The sequence below is a fragment of the Cupressus sempervirens genome, chromosome 4 (genome assembly GCF_028749045.1).
Source record: "Cupressus sempervirens isolate cs-2001-9-10 chromosome 4, ASM2874904v1, whole genome shotgun sequence".
Lineage (NCBI taxonomy): Eukaryota > Viridiplantae > Streptophyta > Pinopsida > Cupressales > Cupressaceae > Cupressus > Cupressus sempervirens.
In genome coordinates, this window is record NC_143121.1 from 86,052,621 (window position 1) to 86,060,222 (window position 7,602).

Here is a 7,602-nt window from a genome sequence, read left to right on the forward strand (position 1 = left end):
AAGTTATCATCAAATTTTTAATGTATGTGAATGTAAAATGGTATATTTTTTCCTATATAATATTTCACGTAAAATTTTAGTTGCATATTTTGTTGAATAATTAACTAACTTAATAAATTTATTAAAAGGGAGAGATACATAGAGGGGCAGAGAGTGCGGGATAGGAAGGGGGGATGGAGGGACGAAGGGAGAGAGCAAGAGACACTAATACATTTGGCATCGATTTGCGACGGCTAAGTGTCGCCATTGCAACGGCAATGTGTCGCCACTGCGATGGCAGTAGACGTCATTTTTTTTAGTCGCAAATTACGACGTCTATCCTTAGACGTCGCAATTTTGATGCTTATTTGTCGCAATTTCACCATTCTAAATCGACACGGCTCCCATCGCAATGCATGAGGATCCTGTCACAATTTTGATGTCTTCTCCATGCATTGCAACGGGGTGGCATCGGCATCTTCCCACGGGTTCGCTAAGGCGAGAGCCTTTCCAGTTCTTCCTTGGGCGTCGCACTTGCGACGGTCTTGGAAAATTGTGACGGAGACGCGACGGTGCTAGCAGCGCGGTAGCGCTGGTGTCGATGCCATTGGCTGTTGCAATGTTTCCAATATCCAATGGCTCCTTATAGGCGTTAATACAAAGAAGCAAACTGTCAAAAACTGTGGCAGTGATAAACATTTTGAAAAATAAAATTGTATTAATTATAAATAAAAAACAGTGAAGAATGGTGTACACTTGTAGCCAGAAGATAACACAGCGAAAATTGATGAGCTCTTTGTTATCACCCACCTCAAAGAAACGTGCATATCAACTCCAAGTGTCAAATGTCAGCTATAAGTGCAACAATACGTGTGTTGAAAATATGATTTTTTCTTGATTGATTCATGATAGTTCGATAATTTTTGAATCTTTTGGTTTGCCTTTTTTTTACTAAGAAGATTTTTACTACTATGGTAGATAGTAGGAAACCACTACAAACTTTCGTTTACATAAAATATAATGTCATGATCAATAATGTTACAGGCTCTTTTAAAAAGAGAGAATTACAATTAACTCTTGAAATGAGCTGGCCTATTACAATTAACTTTATCAATGTGCTGGACTATTAAAATTTTGATTGGAATTACACGATATAACAATGCACTTGCAGTCTGGTCTATTGCAAATTGACCACTATTTCCAAAAGAATATGTTGCATTTTATTCCATTACACAGAATATGATACTGCGAGCCTGCATTCCCTTCCAAAAACCGCACTGTATTATGGTTATGGCACACAACTCAGGAATTTGACTTCAATTCTTTTGGCATCTTTGCTGCTCTTGTAGAAAAAAATGATATTGCAAATATATAACCATGCAGCTCAAGACAAAATTGTAAACCTGCTATATTATAAAACCTGTTGCAACCATACAAACTCAACAAGAGCAGGGTTGTTGTGCCTCCTACCAACATTCCTCAGGGTGAACTAAAGCAATAAAAAACTCAGATCACCTTGAAAAAAGAAGCGACTAGGTTACCCCCAAATTTTCTCAACAATTGGGTTGCTGCCATCAAGCAAACCCATAGTTAAAGAAAGTGGTCAGAGCAATTAGTTGAAAATTCCACCTGAATGTAATATATTATATTCCCAAATAGGGATAATAGAAACATAAATATTTCAAAAAACAGGGCACAGAAAAATCTAAAAATTTACTTGTAAATAAGAAATTTAACAACCAACTCAGATTTATAGTCAAATTTATTGATCTTTTTTTTCTGCTAGAACAAATAATCACTGAACTTGGGAAAGTGCAGAAAATCCCTTTAATTCTGCTCAGAAATTTCAGAAATGGATTACATTGATTTCCTCTTATTGTCCTTAGATAAAGATGATTAAAATATGCAGATAAAGATACAAATTTCTCAGTGTTGATCTTCAAACCTTATCTGTTCTCAGAAAAACTTTCAAACCACCTTGTCAAACTCCCCATAAATCAGTGCCAGGTCTGATAATCTCATCCTTTTTCTTGTTGTCCTCAATGATGGTTAGAAGTATGAAGATACCTTTATGTAGGAAGTCCAAATCCAAACTTGTAACTCTGAATTTACATCTTGATCATTGTCCCTATGAAGATACCTTGCTGTAGGTAGTCCAAATCTGAACTTACAACTCTGAAGTTACCTCTTGATCCTCCCCAAACCTAGTAAATAATTACAGCCCTGAAATAGTATGTACCAGGGTTTTATAAACCAAAGCTTTTACACAGTATCACCCCATTCTTACTAGGGGGAAGCCCAGATGTTCCTTTGAACCCAGGGATACTCAAGGGTGTTAGACCATAAGCCAAGATTGCAGCAGAAAAAGCTAACAAACTCATAACATAACATAATGAATCTAAAAGAACCCTAGAGAGCTATATGATAAATCCTAAAGAGATGAATCAACCTCTACAATGTTCCCTTTCTCAAGTAGTATACTGTATTTATTAACAAATAACAATAATAAATTTGGAAGACAAAAATAAGGGTATGTGTGTAGCTGAGTTGCTATGAAGTCTAATATTCCTGGTCTATGCATCAACACCGATTTGATTCTCTCTGGATGTATCACAAGCCCTTTAAAGGGCACATTTGTAGCCGAGTTGGTGCGAAGGCAAGTCATGAGGCATAGTGTTAGGCTAATGTTCCTAAGACTACGCATCAAATCTGTTTCGATTCTCACTTGGTTAACCACAAAACCTTTTAATGGCGCACGTGTAGCCAAGTTGGTCTGAAGGCAGGTCGTGAGTCATAGTTTTAGGCTAATGATCTCAATGCTACACATCAACTCTAGTTTGATTCTCATGTGGTTTACCACAAACCCTTTTTTGAGCCCAGATGTGTAGTGGAGTTCACTTGGACTTTGGGTTTGCTCCCAATTGGTCTCAGGTTTGACTTAGGCTTAGTATCTATTGATGGATCTGAATTATGGGCAGCTTGGTACATCTGCAGGGATTAGTCTCGCCTCAGCTTGCCACATAGAAGGAAATCTGTGTTGCTATGCCTTCAGGTGGGGATACCTGAAGGCATCTAAGTATCATGTTATTGTGAAGTCTTTGAAGAGACAAAATTGGTAAGGGTTGGAAAGACAATTTTAAAAGTAATCCTAAAGGCTGCATCTTTTTGCAAATGAGTTCTAATATTTCAAATAATGTAAGTGTTGAGAACTAATTTAGCCTAACTAATATATTTGTGAATTTATCATCTATTGAGCAAAAATCAGTGATATTGTTACTTGATATGATATTGATTGATTAATAAGTGCCGGCTATGTTGACTATAAGCCGTCTCAAGGAAGAGCTCAAAGATTTTGTTTTGTTTTGTCATGGAATTGATTTCATATGAATTTTTTATGAATGTTTGAGGATTATCTTGGAGTGTCGTGAGACATTAATGATAAAAGGTTATACTTTTGGCTAAGAAGCAGCAGCAAATATTTGTGCCTTGACAATAGAGAATGCAAAGTTGAGGATAATTACTAATCCTGTAGATTGAATACAAGTCAGGCTATGAGATATTACAGTGAAACTATTATAAAAGAGTGGCATTATATCAGTTATTGGAATTATGCCAATAAATGAAAAGAGTTTGTGATGGAGGAGCAATGGATAAAAGAAATATGATATTAATCGACTAAGACATGGAAACACTAAAAAACATGGAGAACAAAGGAGTAATGGGTTTATTTGTCTTACACCTTGCCGATGTGCATCTCTGCCCGACCCTCTGAATGCCTCAATTTTGCCTTACACCTTGCTGAAGTGATCTCCCGTGTGTGCACCTTTCCTTTCAGAAGAACCCTGTGTTGCACAATTTCATTCAAATGAGGGTTTTTGGCTTTTTTTTCCTCTTACATCTCGCTAGTGTCGCAACTGCGATGCCTACCGTCACAATTGCAACGACATCAGGCTAAAATTGAAAAAAAAAAGCCAAAACCACATTGCCTTTTCTTGTCGTCAAAAATTGACCCCTAATGTATTAGTGGGAGAGAGAGGAGCTTGTGTGTTCCTGCATCTGTAGAAAGGTGTCTATTGATGTGTGTTTTATGACTCACCAAACAGTAGAACAAAATACCAAAATATCTTATCCTCTCTTGAATATATATCTTTCTATGACTTCATCAAGATCTTCAAATGTCTCCTCCCCAATTGAAAGCATTTTCCAAGTTGAAGATAGCTAACAAAATCCTTTTGGTCTTTTCCTCCCTCCATAATATCCTTGTGTGCATAAACTCCATTGAAAATGTTCAGTGTTAGAATCAAGTGAGTAGGCCCTTTCAAGCTTGGATGGATAATACTCTCCCCTAGCTCTTTATCTACTAGGAACTTAATGGTTTCATTCTCTTGTTCACTTCATGAAATGGAATCCTCTTCCACAAAATATGGATCCTTAACCTCCTTATCCTTATCTTGTTCACCCTGATAGTTATCATTCTTCAGTGAACTCTCTTTGCAAGTTAACTCAACTAGGTACTTCACTTTTGTCCTTGTTTTCACCCAACAGGTAAGGATGTTGCCTTCTATAATTTTTTCTACAGGATCTATATCTAGATCATCAGAAAGCTCCTCTTTCAATATTATTCTTGTCAAGCCTGATTCCATATCACAAATTATACGATGATTTTGGACTCTGCGGACTGTTGCTTGGACAATTTTTCCCACTGACAAGGTCTCTTCATTTTCTCTAGTCAGTAGATAAAATTCCTCATCCTAGGATGGCTCTTTATATGGCAATCTCAAATCCTTAAATCCATGTAACAATTCACTCTTTATGTCAGCAAGGGTTTCCTGCTTTTTATTGGATGTCTGTTGCTCCACACTTCTAGCATATTCATCAATATCAAGGGCATTTAATAGATTAGGATATTTTTTGACATGCTCAACAGCCATTTCTTGTGTTTCCTCATCCATATCATCTATATCATGTCCAGCTTCTTCACAATATATGTCCTTAGCCATTTTTTTGGCAAGTTCATATGACTTTGGATGAATTCTAGTATCATCCAATGGATCCATAACATGGTTTTCAGATGCTGCTTTTCCATTCCCTCTAACCCTTAAAAAAACCAATAGCATTTATAAAGACAAGTCGCTTCATAGCCTCTACAGTTGGTTGTTGTAACCATTACCTGCTCAACAGCTTCATACTTTTCATCTGGAGTAAGGAAATGTTCTAGTGAATGAAGCTTCAATCATAATATTTCTTTGCTAGGACTACATAATGTTGCAACCATGGCCAATGGATTCTGAAGATACCGACCAAGAGCCACAGCATGCCTCACAATCCCTCTCTATATCAGCAACTGGTCCTAAGAGATGCGAGAATTCTCATATAGTGTAGGCAATAATTCAACTACATAAACAACATTTATTGTGTCCAATCCTTCTGCCAAATCATGTGGATGAACACAAACGTAGGGAGGGATAGAGGGAGGACACAAACACACACATATTTAGTGGCTAAGTCACAAGGTTCGAGTTTGAGTTTGAGTTCGACAATTATGAAGTTCGGATGAACTTGACAATAAATTCAATTCGACGATAAATTTGTCTTACATAATTTTTCAAAAATATATAATATATATGATCACAATTTCCAACAATGGGACAAAAAATAATTTTGTACAAATGATTGCAAGTATGATTTTTTTTACTTTTCTTTGCTAATAAATAGAATTAAAATAAAAAATAATAATCATTTTATTTATTCTTGACTAACAAAATAAAAACTGTGAATATTCAAGAATTTAAAAAAAAAAAATGTAGTCTAATTATAAATAAATTAAATCATAAATATTAATACTTTACTCATTATAATCCTTGTGTTTCACTAATAAAATAAGATTAAAAAAATTTACATCAAATTCCAATTCCAATTCGAAAATGAACAACCAAATGCAAGAAAAAGATATTCCCAGTCATATTCCGTTCCAATTCCAATATCTAAATTCACAACCAAACACAGAATATGGATTTAAAAATTCATCTTCTGTGTCAACCAAACAGTTCAACTATCTTCCTAAAATACATAACCAGCTTTTCAAAAACCTGGTTATGAGATACCCTGGTTATGAGAGAAATTCATGTTCCCCAACCAAACGCGGCCTAATAGAAACAACTGCTGTAAGATATTTGTAAATATAAATATTTGTAATAAAAAAGAAATAGAAACTTACCAAACCACAATAGGCATTGTAGTGTATGCATATTTGTTCTAAATTCGGAAATTCCCATAGAATAGGTACATTTAGAGGTGTAACATTCTAAATTGCACAACATCTGTACACAAGCTAAAACATGCGGGCAAATCGAATTCACTCTGAAACAAATTTCCAAACTTTTTCATTAAGACAAGATTCTCCAATCGTGGGCAATTTGTTGTTATTCCATTGATTTGAGAGGAGATATTTAATGAAATTAGATTGTTTGAAGATATATTTAATAGATTGAGCCCTTGACATTTAAATATCCTTAAGAGTTTCAGATCTGGGCATAACTACAACATTGTTTCAATGATATTATCATTCAACACAATGTTCCCAAAATTGAGAGCTTCCAGCCTAGTGAAGGCAACAAAAGAGTTGGGTATATTTCTCAGAATATAACACTTCAATGATAAAGATCTGAGGCTTCCACACAAGAATATGGATATAGGAACCTCAACCCGAGATTCTGCATTCTTTTTATTGCTAATCTTTTTCAAAGAGCGTGAATGAAGCTCAAAAAGTTTATCAACAGTGTAACTGTAAGATGAAATAGACAAATATGTTGATGAAAATTTAATGGTGGGCAAACATGTCCAAAGAAATTTCCATCTTTTAGCAAGGACAGAAAAACACACTGCTTGATTTAAGGGAACTTTACTGAGAATGGTAATAAAAATGCAATCTGGGAGATCATTTAAGGCCATAACTTTCCTTTTCTAAAATCCAGAGAATTTGAGAGAGGTTGGTGCTGTAAGAAAAAACGAAGGGCTCTGTAAATATTTACTGAAATGTGAACCGAATCGAGAAAAATAACACATGAAAGTGTTTAGAATACCGTAGAAAATTAACTTCAAATAAATTGTAATCCTCTGTATCTAATAAAGTAGAATTTACCTTTATTCTGTTTGATTTGCTCCTCTGATGGGCTTGTCAAAGCTTGTTAAACCAACTTGAAACAAAAGAAATTTGAGAAGCGCGAGATGAAAAGAAATAAAAAAGTGTTCATTTATAGGATATTCATATCAGAATAAAAGGCTAAGATAGACTCGGTAATGGATGGTCAAGATTGAAGTAATTATAAGGTTTCAGATTAAAATTGTAGTCACATGATAATTATAGCATAAAGAATAATGACAAGCATAAGATTAGGGATTAGGGCAACATTCCTATGTGAATGGTTAAGATTAATAGGTTAAGACAACATTCCACAAACATCAAGAGGTTGTTTAGGTCAAGAAAAATTGGATAATAAGAAATAAATAGTAATAAATTAATTAATTAATTAAGTTATAAGAAGAGTAGTGATTGGCTACTTAATATCTCCCCCTCATAAGCCTTTACACCTCTTTAAAAAATAACTAAAGTAACGAAAATAC

The 7,602-nt window shown here is 35.0% G+C and overlaps 1 pseudogene; it reads right to left on the reverse strand.

Annotated features, from left to right (window-relative positions):
- Positions 1 to 366: 366 nt before the first annotated feature.
- Positions 367 to 6,930, reverse strand: LOC149560037 (F-box/FBD/LRR-repeat protein At3g26920-like; annotated as a pseudogene).
- Positions 6,931 to 7,602: the final 672 nt, after the last annotated feature.